This window comes from Scyliorhinus torazame, chromosome 11 (assembly GCF_047496885.1).
Source record: "Scyliorhinus torazame isolate Kashiwa2021f chromosome 11, sScyTor2.1, whole genome shotgun sequence".
Classification (NCBI taxonomy): Eukaryota; Metazoa; Chordata; class Chondrichthyes; order Carcharhiniformes; family Scyliorhinidae; genus Scyliorhinus; species Scyliorhinus torazame.
Genome location: NC_092717.1, coordinates 222,297,922 through 222,311,541, shown reverse-complemented (window position 1 = coordinate 222,311,541; position 13,620 = coordinate 222,297,922). Strand labels below are relative to the sequence as shown.

Below are 13,620 nucleotides of genomic sequence, written 5' to 3'. Positions count from 1 at the left end.
ACCATCCATCTAACGCAGCCCGCTTGATTGCCACAAAAATTCCCCCACCACTGGCGAACAATGGCAGCCATAGATAACCAAGGTAAAGTCGCCATAGTCCTAGATGATCATAGGTTGCTTTTCCCCTTGAGAGGGAGAGCTGACTGGTGGTGATTTAACTGGAGGATCACCACACCTCAGGCGAGGGGCAAGGTTGAGAATAACCTTAGCTGGTATGGGAATTGAACCCACGTTGCTGGCCTTGCTCTGTACCATGAACAGCTGTCTAACCAAGTGAGCTAATCCAATTTTGAGTATTCAAAAAAATATTATATGCTTGTTATCTTTTAGAACCAATGGGAATCAATTTGGAAAGGGGACCCAGCCTTTTGCAAATCAAAAGTATTTTCCAACAGCCCTGCAGGAGAATGTCAATTCACCATTGCCACTCCCCAAATTAAGATTAAAACAAAATACAGTTTGAGTAACATCAATGGACCAATTATTACATTTCATTTAAAAATAAAATCACTGGAGAATTCTAGAACCAATAAACAACATCTTCATACACTGAATACATACATAGCTCACAGCCTGAAGCAAAAGTAATTTACGATCCTCATAGTTTACATAAAAAGTTAGCTGATGCAAAACTTGGTAGCATTTACTGTATTTAGTAGGTTATATATTCAAGGCATTTCAACAGAAACAATTAGACAAAAATAGACACCAAATCAAAGCAGGAAGGGGATCTGGGGCTGAACAAGATGAAGATACTGAGTGGCAACACATTAGGATTCATTTGAAATTCTTCAATTGCAAATTAAATGGAACACAATTGGGGGTATGGTGGGGGAATTCAGTGACAGTGAACAAGTCACATTTGTGTAACTATATTGAACAGAGTGTCAATTAAAAAGTGCAAACAGTTGTAAATAAACAGGGTGAAATGGGGGGGGGGGGGGGGGGGTAAAAACTAACAACACGTAGCGCAGCGAGGGTTACTGGACGATGAATGAAAGGCTGAAGGAAACTGCAGAGCTCTGGGGGAAGCAGGCTCCTCTCTGAAGGTCAAACCCACCACCGCCGCCGCCATGTTGACTCTCAGTCAGCCCTGGGCCCGCATTAATTGCCTCATTCGCTTTCAAACAGGCTCCACACCACCACACAAACAAAAATACCTCATCTCACTCGGTTTGCAATTCCCGGGAATGACTTAACAAACAGTGTAGATCCTTACCGAGTGTGAGACGGCAGAGCGGTACAGACCGGAGAGTAACATGGCGGCGCAGCAGAGCGGCCGCCAACCGTCAGCCACGGAATCAATACAATCGCCGAGCCACTGCACAGCCTGGCGCACAGACCCTGCAATCAAACTCAGAGCAGCATCTGCTGATTCAATGTGCAAGTAGCTATCTGATGTGCAGCTTTGTAATCTCTATAACTAACTAGGTGCCCATGACATATTGGTTTCTAAAGTCCATACAGTTAATCTATAACTAATTATATCAGATACATTAATTCACACAACCAGTCCATACATTTAATCCATAATTAGCTCTATCTGATATATTAATTTACACAGCCAGTCCATACATTTAATCTATAACTAGCTGTATCTGATATATTCATTTACACAGACAGTCCATACATTTAATCTATAACTAGCTGTATCTGATATATTCATTTACACAGCCAGTCCATACATTTAATTGTTAACAAACTGTATCTGATATATTAACGTACATAGCCGAGCAGTGGCTCAGTGGTTAGCACTGCTGCCTCATGGCACCGAGGTCCCAGGTTCGATCCCGGCTCTGGGTCACTGTCCTTGTGGAGTTTGCACATTTTCCCTGTATTTGTGTGGGTTTCGCCCCCACAACCCAAAGATGTGCCAGGTTGGTGGATTGGCCAAGCTAAATTGCCGCTTAATTGCAAAAAAATGAATTGGGTACTCTAAATTTAAAAAGAAATTGAAAATTAACGTACACAGCCAGTCCATACATTTAATCTTTAACTAGCTGTATCTGATATATTAACGTACACAGCCAGTCCATACAATTAATCTTTAACTAGCTGTATCTGATATATTAACGTACACAGCCAGTCCATACTTTAATCTTTAACTAGCTATATTCTTCCACACCTGCTGAATTTATCCAGTTAATCTGTTTTAATTTCAGATTTCCAGCATCCACAGTATTTTGCTTTTATTTATGTATTTAAGGGTTAGCTAGGTAGGTACAGAAGGGAGGAAAGAATACAAGGATATTTTGCCAGGGTGAGATGAATTAAGGTGGTTGAAGCAGAAACATCAGCATAGACCAGTTGAGCTGAATGCCCTCTCCACTTTCCTGGATTAGTGTAGCTGCACTCAAGAAACTCGGACAAAGCAGTGAGCTCGATCAACAGTGCAGCCATCATCTTAAACTTCCACTTAATCCACCACTGGTGTTCTGTGGATGCTATTTACTGGGTGCACTGCTGCAGGCTTCTTTGGCACCATCTCCCAAACCTGTGACCTCCACCAGCTAGAAGAACATTAGCAAAAGCTATGTGATAACACCGCCACCTGCATGTTCCCCTCCAAATCACACACCATATGACTGGGTAATATATCACTATGACTTCATTGTAGGTGGGCCAAGATCCTGAAGCTCCCTAACAATATTGTGCAAAATTTAAGCTGCACCAACTCTTATTACAGAGGGCGTAATGTAATGGAAAAGTTTCTAACTGTGGTAGCGAGTGGGAGTTGCTGGGTGTTTCCCGACAGCCGACCTGGCAATACCACTACCGGTATCAAACCCCAATTAGGGTGATTAAACCACATTCGCTCCTTGTTGGAAATGACTGTCCCCCCCCCCCCCCCCCCCAAACAGCTGATTCGCCCAGCAGCTCTCCGCTAACGAGGGGAAGCAGCACTTAAACCGACCCCGCAGAGCAAACCCCAGACAGCACGCCGCCATGTTACCAAGGAGACCTGCACCACGATTCGGGGATGCCAACCTCACCAGACTGTTGGGCGCGGTGGAGTCCATACGGGATACCCTGTTCCCCCGAAGGGGTTGGAGGGTCAGCCACAGGGCAGCCAGTGCCGCCTGTGAGGCAGTGGCAGAGGCCATCACCACGAGGGCCAGCATCCAGTGCCGCAAGAAGCTCAAGGACCTCCACCGGGTTGCACAGGTGAGCTGGCATTGGCCCCATGGTGCTGGTTCTGTCTGCCACCCCTGGTTGCCCCCCCCCCCCATGTCATAGCACAATACCGTGCCTGTATCTCAGTATACCCTGGCACCCACCTGCACATCCCACCCATCACTAGCTGTGGTGTAGCATGTGGCTTGTGAACCTCAGAGGTTGTGGGAGGGTAGTCCAGAGCTTAGGCCTTAGGCAACTGAAGGTGCAGGCACCGATAGTGGAGCAATTAAAATCAGGGATGCTAAGTGGACCAGATTCACAGGAGCTCAGATATTCCAGAGTGCTGTGTTCGGATGTCTCCAAGACCCAGGTTCAGGGTCTTGCTGCTTCTTTTTCAGTGGTTGGTCCTAGCTTACCGGTCTCTTCTTCTTATACAGCACTGATCATGCTCTCAGTTACGTACTCAAAGGACAAGCGCCAATCAATCACTGTCCTATAATCACGAATGCTCAGGAGTCGTGACTCACTTGGGAGTCTTATTTCTCTCGGGAGCATGTCACACAAGAGTCTGTGTTCAATTACTTGTCTGTTTGAGGCATAGCAACAGCCACTGTCCAACCACCTCCTGTGCCTGGTCTTCACTGCAGAACCCCGCAGCCTAGCTGCTCCCACAATCCTTCGGCCTGACACCAAGTTAGCTCTTTTAACCATCGGGCTTTGCTGGTGTCTTTACAAATACCCACTAGGCTACAGGCTGGAGGAGATTGCAGCGATAGGGAGGGGTGAAGCCCTGGAGAGGTTTTAAAACAGGGATGAGACGTTGCCTGACAAGAGGTCAAAGTAGATCAGCGAGCACAGGGGTGATGGGTGAACGGGACTTGTTGCGGGTTAGGAAATGTGCCACAAATGTGACATGGCTCAAATGTGACAGCAAGGTTGCGAAAAGACTGGCTTAATCTCGCACCGTTTCCCGAGAAAGGGATGGAGCCAGTAGCTCGGAAGACAATTTGGAGCAGGAATCAAAAACAGTTCCTTCAGACATCCCGATCCTTAACCAGAGGAAATTTCCTCTCCTCCAGTACTGGATATCTGATAATAAATGCAGTGGTGTATTTGTATGAAATTCCTTTACAGTAAAAAAACCCCACAGCGATTTAGAACTCTGCTCAAGGCGCTGTTCATAATGAGTGCTGTCTGGCAAGCTATTTACTGAAGGTTCAAAATAAATGTGTTCTCTCTCGTCAAATTGCAGACAAAAGGTTTTTAACAAGCATTGTTAACATGTTCGGCAGTAATATTCAGCCCATTCATTGGCCAAACACTGAAATGTCTGAGTTTTCATTTAAAAAATAAGGTTGCCATATTAGTAAAATATGCAAATGAAATATTTTTTAGTGAAAATAGATGAAGCACTTTGTTATTTTCAAACAGAAAATCTTTCAATTGAGCATCTCAAATTAGGAATCAGTCTCCAGTGCCCCCTGTTGACAAAATCGGAAATGCAGAATTGAAAACTGAAAGAATGAGGCAAAAATAATCAGCGAAACTGTAATGTTATAGCAATACATTCTTTTCGTATTAGTGTGAGCTACTAAAAGCAATCTCGCTTATAATGTATCTTCCCCTTGCTTTTCAGGAATAAAGTGCCATGGGCACCTTATGTGCTCCAGTACCTTGCCATCGCCACTATCACTCATATGAGACCCACACAAAAGATTACCAAGAAGTTATTTAACTGCAGGAGCATCAAGGGCAGACCAACTGGGGGGGGGGGGGGGGGGGGGGGGGGGGGGGGGGGTGTTCGGAGACATCTTCAACCTCTCCCTAGTCCGTTCCTAGGTTCCCACCTGCTTCAAGAAGACCACCATCATACTGGCGCCAAAGAGGAACAAGGCAACGTGCCTCAACGATTACCATCCGGTGGCCTTGACATCGATCGTAATGAAGTGCTTTGTGAGGTTATGAGACACATCAACTCCGTGCTCCCAGAATGCCTAGATTCACTACAACTCACATACCGCCGCAACCGGTCCACAGCAGACACCATTTCCTTGGCCCTACATCCACCTCTGGAGCATCTCGACAACAAGGACTCCTATGTCAGACTCCTATTCATTGACTACAGCTCTGCCTTCAACACAATGATCCCAGCCAAGCTCATATCCAAACTCCAAAACCTAGGACTTGGTTCCACTCTCTGCAACTAGATCCTCGACTTCCTGACCCACAGACCAAGAAAGCACAACAGGCCTATCCTTCCTCAGGAAACTAAGGAAATTCGGCATGTCCACATTGACTCTTACCAACTTTTACAGATGCACCATAGAAAGCATCCTATCTGGCTGCATCACAGCCTGGTATGGCAACTGCTCGGCCCAAGAAACTACAGAGTTGTAAACACAGCCCAGGTCATTATGTGAACCCGCCTCCCATCCATTAATTCTGTCTACACCTCCCACTGCCTTGGGAAAACGGGCAGCAAAATCAAAGACCCCTCCTACCCGGGTTATTCTCTCTTCAACCTCTTCCATCGGGCAGGAGATACAAAAGTCTGAGAACACGCACTAACAGGTTCAAAAACAGCTTTTTGCTCGCTGTTACCAGACTCCTGAATGACCCTCTGATGGACTGACCTGATCTCTTCACACATCATCTCTGCTGAGTAGCACTACATTCCTGTATGCTTCACCCAATGCCTGTGCCTATGCATGAACATTGCGTATTTATGTATGTCCTATATTTTCATGTATGGAACGTCCTGTCTGGACAGTACGCAGAACAATACTTTTCACTGTACCTCGGTACACTTGACAATAAATCGAAATCGAAATCAAATCCAAATCCATCAGAGTTAAGACCAAGCTTGCTGCATCAAAGTCCATATACATGTATATAACCCCTGTCACCCAGGGGCCAACCTCCCATGCTGACCCATAGCCAAAACGCTCACCCCCAAGGCCTCCACCACGGATGCCACCCATGCGGTGTTGTCCTGGGTGATACGTATGGTCGGCACCACCTCCTGCTCCTGCACACAGTTGGACTCCTCCACCTGAGCCTGCAGGTACTGGATGCTCGCCGACAACCCCTGGGTCTGTGACTGCATTTCCATGATCGATAGGACTGTCTGTTCTAGAAGCCTGAGACCCGGCTGGATGGCAGTTAGTCTCTGGGACTAGAAGCCTGCTCTAGGAGGCTCTAGCAGGCTCCAGGAGCCTGCCCTCTGACCGTCCGCCCCCTCGGGGTTCCTGCCTCCACCTGATGTACCGCAGCACATGTGTGGTGAGCACCAGATAGTGTCCCAGTAGCCTCTTCACTAATGTGCCCAACCGAGGTGAGTGTCTCTGGGATGGTGGAAGGTGTTGGAGACAGCTATGACGGGAAGTCAGTGTCATCCTCCGACTCGAGCCCCGGGGTGTCCTGAGCCTTGAGTTTGTGGCTCGCGTCCATATCGATATCCACATTGTTGCTGGTTGGCACCTGGGGTTGTGGCTGTGGCTGGGGGCGGGGACACCCAGAAGGACCCACCCCATCACCAGCAGTTCCTGCAAGACACAAGACAAGACGCATGATTAGACCGTGGGCCAGGGGAGGGGGGCAGTGGGGATGGTAGGGGTGTGTTGGGGAGGGGTGTGTTAGGGAGGGGGGAGTACGGGTGGTGGTAGTGGTAGAGTGGGGGTTAGGGTGGTGAGGGGTTGGTGTGAGGGTGGTGTGGGGGTGAGGGGCTGGTGTGGGGGTGAGGATGGTGTTGGGAGGGGTGACGTACATGTCAATGGGAACCGCTGCTCAGCAGGATCTCACTTCCTCGCCTGATGGCGACCTCCACTCTGGTGACTGCTTTTTACTTGGGCCCACCGGCCACATCCAGGGCCCGCTGCTCTGCCGCGGTGAAGGTCCGCAGGTCCGGGTCCCCCTCCAGTCTTTCTCCCGCTCCCGACAGTTATGGGCTGTCTTCTCCTGGGGTTGGAAGAGGAAGTAGACAACGCACAGTGTTAGACAGTCTGGCACAGGTAGCTCAGGGGGAGGGTAACTGCTGGCTTCAGTGGTCAGGGCACCCGGTCATGGCGGCCGGCATGGGTGCCGGCATGTGGTGCAGGGTGGGGGTTCATCACCCACCTGGTTGTGGGGGGGGTTGTGAAATCAGGGTTGGTGCTGGGGGGCACAGCGCTGCCTACTCACCTTGGCCGTCCTGAAGAGGTTTCTTCCGGCACTGCTGGCCGGTCCAAGTGGCGCTAACCGCCTCTGCCACCTGCGCTAAGGCACGACAAAAGTCGGTGGCCAATAGCCTCCTTCCCGGGCCGGGGTACAGGGTTGCCCGCCTCTGCTTCACGGCGTCTAGCCGTCTTGTTGGCTGGGATGGCGTGTGTGGGATGGTGTGCGTGGGGTGGTGTGCGTGGGGAGTGAAGTGTGTATATGCAGTTGCAGCTTGTTCGCCTCCTGAGTGTCAATCGTGAATCCAGCGAATCCCGTTTGCCATTGGAATCGCTTGTGCTCCACATGACGCCAGTGTTAGCCTCTCAATGGTCGTTCGGTCCTGGTGCAGCACCAGTTTTGGCATCATAGAAGTCCATAAATTCTGCCACGGTGTCACCCCTTAGTTTCAGGAAGGGAGAATTCTGCCGATTGTTGATTGACTTTTTAAAGTGTAATATTGCACATTGATGGAACAGCATTGATGCTCTTCTGATTGGCTGTTCAGAGAGTGTGCACAATTATGCATGTCTGACTCTTGTTTCCAACTCTCATTTCCATGCTACTAGGTTGTATAGGAACAGACGCAACAGGATCATCATCCCAATTGTAACTGGGGGAGGGGGGGGGGGGTGAGGGGGGGGGGTGTCCCTCAAGTTAGGGAGTCTCTGTTGGTGGTTCCTTCTGTTAGGGGTCTCTTTGAGGGGTCCCTTTAGTTAAGGAGTCTCTGTGGGGGGTTCCTTTAGTTAGGGTGCCCTGGGTTCTCCCTATTCATGGGGTCGATGGGGGATCTCGCTCTTCATGGGGCACCTGGATGGATTTCCCTATTCATGGGGTCCCTGGGGGGAGTGGGGTCTTCCCATTAAGGGGTTGCTGGGGTTCTCCCTATTAAGAGGATCCTGGGGTACTTGCCTGCCTATTAAGGGGGTCCCTGGGGCAGGACCATTCAGGCAATCCAGGGGTAGGGGGCTGCTTTGTGGTGTGGGGGGTGAATGGCTGATTTTGGCTGGCTGGCTGCGGGTCTTCGCTATCGGGCCGCCCACGCGCCCTCGGGAATCCCACCTATTCTTCATCATGGACAAATTTGCATGGCAAGGGTCACGGTATTGCTTCCTGATTTGCGCTCCCAGGAAGAACTTAAATTGGTTGCAATCCTCCTCCGGCAAGAGAAAATAATCTCCCAAACGGAGAATCTCGCCCAATGTCCCAGATAGCACCATCACCTGGAGAGGTGGCGACACAATAGAATATAGTCCGGAGGAAGTTTCCCTAGGAGTTTTCAACATTGACACTGGATCCCAAGAAGTCTCATGGCATCAGGTCAAACATGGGCCAGGAAATGCCGACTGATTACAACCTATTTCACCCCTCCTCTCCTCAGCAGTACTCCTCCATGTTGTAAACCACTTGGAGGAAGCATTGAGGCTGGCCAAGGCACAGAATGTACTCTGGGTGGGAGACTTCAATGTCCATCACTAAGAGTGGCTCGGTAGCACCACTACTGACCGAGTTGGCAAAGTCCTAAAGGACATCGCTGCTCGACTGGATCTGTGGCTGGTGGTGAGGGAACAACCAAGAGGGAAAAGGCCTGCTTGACCTTGTCCTCACCAACCTGCCAACCGCAGATCCGTCTGTCCATGACAATATCGGTAGGAGTGGCCACTGCATAGTCTTGGTGGAGACATAGAACCGTCTTTACATTGAGGGTGCCCTCCATTCTGCTGCGTGGCAGTATTGCCATGCTAATTTGGATAAACTTCGAACAGATCTGGCAACTCAAAACTGGGCAGCCATGAAGTGCTTTGGGTCAATTGTACTCAACCACAATCTGTATCCTCATGGCATATCCCCCATTCTACCATTACCATCAAGCCAGGGCATCAACCCTGGCTCAATGAAGAGTGCAGGAGCAGCACCGGGCACACTGAAAAATGAGGTGTCAACCTGGTGAAGAAACAACATAGGACTACTTGCCAAACATCATAGGCAGCAGGTAATAGACAGAGTTAAGCGATTCCACAACCAATCTATCAAGTCTGAGCTCTGCAGTCCTGCCACATCCAGCTGTGAATGGTGAACAATTAAGCAACTCACTGGAGGAGGAGGTTCCACAAATATGCCCACCCTCAGTTATGGGGAAGCGCCACAAATCAGTGCAAAAGACGACGTTGAAGTATTTGCAACACTCTTCAGCCAGAAGTGTCGAGTCGATGATCCACCTCAGCCTCCTCCTGATGCCAGTCCACAGCCCGTTAGATTTACTCCACATGATACCAGGAAATGGCTGAAAGCAGTGGATACCACAAAGACTACTGACCGTGACAACATTCTGTAATAGTACTGAAGACCTGTGCTCCGGAACAAGCTGTGCCCTTAGCCAAGCTGTTCCAGTACAGCTTGGGGAGGCAGTGGTGTAGTGGTATTTTCACTGAGATAGCAATCCAGACACCGAGGGCAATACTGTAGAGAACTGGGTTTGTATTCCACCATGGCAGTTGATGAAATGCGAATTTAATGAAAGTCTAATGTCAATTTCTAGTGTCAATTCTTATAAAAACCCATCTGGTCCACTAATGTCCTTTAGGGAGGGAAATCTGTCGTCCTTACCTGGTCTGGCCTACATGTGACTCTAGACCCACAGCAATGCGGTTGTCTCTTAACTGCCCTCACAAATGGCCTAGCAAACCACTCAGTTCAAGGGCAATTAGTGATGATCAATAAATGCTGGCTCAGACATTGATGCCCACATCCCATAAATAAATAAAGCTACAACATTGGTGATGTGTAAAATTGCCCAGGTGTATCCTATCCTCAAAAAGCAGGACAAAGACAACTGCCCCATCAATCTACTCTCGATCAGCGTCAACAGTGCTATCAAGCAACCCTTACTCAGAAACAACCTGCTCACTGACACAGTTTGGGTTCCGCCAGGGTCCCTCAGCTCCTGACCTTGTTACAGCTTTGGTTCAAACATGGACAAAAGAGCTCAATGCCAGATGTGAGATGAGAGTGACTGCCTTTGACATCAAGGCAGCATTTGACTGAGTATGGCATCAAGGAGCCCTAGCTAAACTGGAGTCAATGGGAATCCGGGGTGGGGGCGGGGGGGGGGGGGGGGGGGGGGGGTCTTACCCCTGTTGAAGCCACACCTGACACAAAGGAAGATGATTGTGATGTTTGGGGGTCAATTATCTTAGTCCCAAGACATCACTGCAAGAGTTCCTCAGGCTAGTTTCCTAGGTCCAGCCATCTTTCACCAATTCCCTTCTCAAGGGTCCTACCCGAGCTGAGGTATCACTGGAGCTGAATGCATATTTATCAGGAAAAAAAGATTCTGCAAAGGCTCATTTTATAAAATGCCATTCAAAAATAAAACTCAAGTATTATCCTACCCATGGCATCGCTGTCTGCATTTAGTCCAATTAGTGAATAAGAACTTTGGGCTGTGGGGATCTCCAAGGCTTTCTCCTGGAAATGCTTATGTATGGATGTCGGCTTTGAATAGGCTTGCGTTTTGAAGGGATACCCTTTATGATGAATGCTCTGGGTTCACAGCAAGCATTATTACTTGGATGAAAATGTATGAGAGGGTAGCCGATACTAATGGAATTATAAATGAGTAATGCATTCAATGCTTCATGTCAGAAGGGGGGGAAATGAGAGAATTAGAAGGGTGGAATGATCGCTAAGACTGGGGTTCCACCCTGGTATGCTATAGAATTGAGCGTGCACAGCAAAGCAACTTGATACAATGACCTGGGCTAGCCAACATGTGGTTGATTCATTAAACCTTTTTGTTATGAAGTGTTTTTATTGGGTTTTCACATTTTGTGTTTCACAACTCTTATGTTACACTTTACATAACCTCACCGATAAAGAAAAAAATGAGCAAGAAATAAACGGAGCTAAAAAGACAGGCAGATGTCAGTACAGATGTTTACATACAATTGCTTTCCCCCCTTTGGTCGGCGTACCTTTGTTGCAATTCCTAGTTTGGCTCAGGCGTGTATTTACAGATGTCTATCTACAGTTTTGGTCCCTGGTCCCTCTCGTTTTCCTTGCATGTCTTCCTATGAACAGATCTTGGAACAAGGTGGTGAATGGCTTCCACAGAATCCGACGCTTAGGTGGAAAATTTTATTTTCTCCAGTTCGAGAAACTTCTCCGGGACAGCCAGTCTGCAGCCTTGTGTGGTGCTGCCGATCACCAGCCGAGCAGGATTCTCCGGCAGCGATCAGGGAGGCATAGGTTAAGGCATCAGATCCCCCTCCCCATAAAGAGTTCTGGCTGCTCTGAGATCCCGAAGACCACCATGTTTAGGCATGGCTACCCCCTCACTCCCACAACCCTGGACATTGCCTCAAAGAAGGTTTTCCAGTATTTGACACAGCTGGGGCAGGCCCAAACCATGTGGCTGGGCCTCCCTGGCACCGTTCACATTTGGCCTCCACCTCCGGAAAGAACCTACTCACTCGGGTTCTGGTTAGATGCATTCTGTGCACTACCTTTAGCTGCATCAGGCTCAGCCCTGCACCTGGAGATGAAGTTCGCCCTGTGCAGTACTTCGATCCAGAGTCCTCCCCTCATTTCTATTCCTCGTTCCTCCTCACATTTTTCCCTTGTCTCGTCCAGGGGGGAGTGTACCTCCTCCAAGAGTTGGCCACATACAGGTCACCACAGTTTCCCACCCCTATGTCGCCCGCGTCCAGCAGTTCTTCGACTAACGAATGTCCTGGTACCTGGGGTACGTCATTGTTTCCTGACGGAGGAAGTTTTTGACCTGTATGTGTCTTAGCTTGTTCCCTTTTGGCAATTGGAATCTCTCCGTGAGTTACCCCAGGGTCGCTACTCTATCGTCCGTGTACACGTCCCTAAATATCAGTGTCTCCTCATCCTGTCTCCACCTTTTGAACGTGGCGTCCATCATTGCGGGAGCAAACCTATGGTTGTAGCAGATGGAGGTCATGGTGGACATTTCGGTTAAGTCGAAGTATTGCCTCATTTGGTACCACATCTGGAGCATGGCTACTACCATTGGGCTTCTCGAGTGCTTTGTCGAGGGCGATGGAAGGGCGGTTGTGACTAGGGCTTGGAGGGACGTTCCTATGCAGGAATTCTCCTCCATCTTCACCCATTCTGCTTTCAGTTCCTTCACCCATCTCCTCACTTTCTGCTGTGTCCGCCCAGTGGTAGAACTGTAGGTTTGGGAGGGCCAGGCCTCCCATGTTTCTTTTCCTTTGTAGGATCCTTTTTTGGAACCTTGGGTTCTCTCCCAAAGTTAATCAAAGAAACTAGAACTGGGCAATAAACTCGGCCGTGCTAATGTTGATCACTGGCGGAGAACACACTTTCTTAAAAAGCGTATTCTGCGAATCTTGAAAAATAAGATTAATATGATATAAATTGATTGATTTGTATGTCATTGCAACTCCTACAATCTCAATATCTTCTCACTTTCCTGAATAAACCCATATTTTTCTTCTCATATCAGTTGAGGTGTGCCTTCTGACCGAACCCACTCTCTGCTGTTTCTGAACATAAGGAATTTAATTTCCTTTCCCATAAATTGGACCCATCCATTTTAAATGATTTGTTGCAACAGGGCAGCACGGTGGCACAGTGGTTAACACTGCTGCCTCACAGCATCAGGGACCTGGGTTCGATTCTGACTGTGAGTCACTGTCTGTGCGGAGTCTGCATGTTCTCCCCGTGTCTGCGTGGGTTTCCTTCGGGTGCTCCGGTTTCCTCCCACACTCCAGTGATGGGCCTAGGTAGGGTGTTCTTTCGAAGTGTCAGCGCAGACTCAATGGGCCTAATGGGCTCTTTCTGCACAGAAGGGATTCTATGATTCTATGAACAGCGGTGATTGCAGACACCGGTGTCAGTGTTTCTTTGTCTGCTCACATTGTGTTTCTCAAACATTGAACATCTTTGGCTGGCTTAGCACACTGGGCTAAATAGCTGGCGTTTAAAGCAGACCAAGGCAGGCCAGCAGCATGGTTCAATTCCCGTACCAGCCTCCCCGAACAGGCGCCGGAATGTGGCAACTAGGGGCTTTTCACAGTAACTTCATTGAAGCCTACTTGTGACAATAAGCGATTTTCATTTCATTTCGTCTTTTAAAGCTGTAACTCATCCGTCTCTGAATGTTTTGTCAGAGGTCAAAGGATTTCCCTTCTGCATGGAGATTCTGGAGCAGGAGCCTTGCAGATCATGAGCATCCACATGTTTTAGGCTCTGTACAAGGCGAGGCGCACTGCTTGTAAATGCCAGAGGAAATGGCGGCACAGTGGTTAGCACTGCTGCATCACA

General features: G+C 48.7%; 1 long non-coding RNA gene across 1 annotated transcript; it reads left to right on the top strand.

The window, feature by feature from the left end:
* Positions 1-44: 44 nt before the first annotated feature.
* LOC140385808 (uncharacterized) lies at positions 45-5,958 on the top strand. The gene is made up of 2 exons (XR_011933479.1): positions 45-82; positions 4,754-5,958. It is a non-coding gene; the product is annotated as an uncharacterized lncRNA (long non-coding RNA).
* Positions 5,959-13,620: the final 7,662 nt, after the last annotated feature.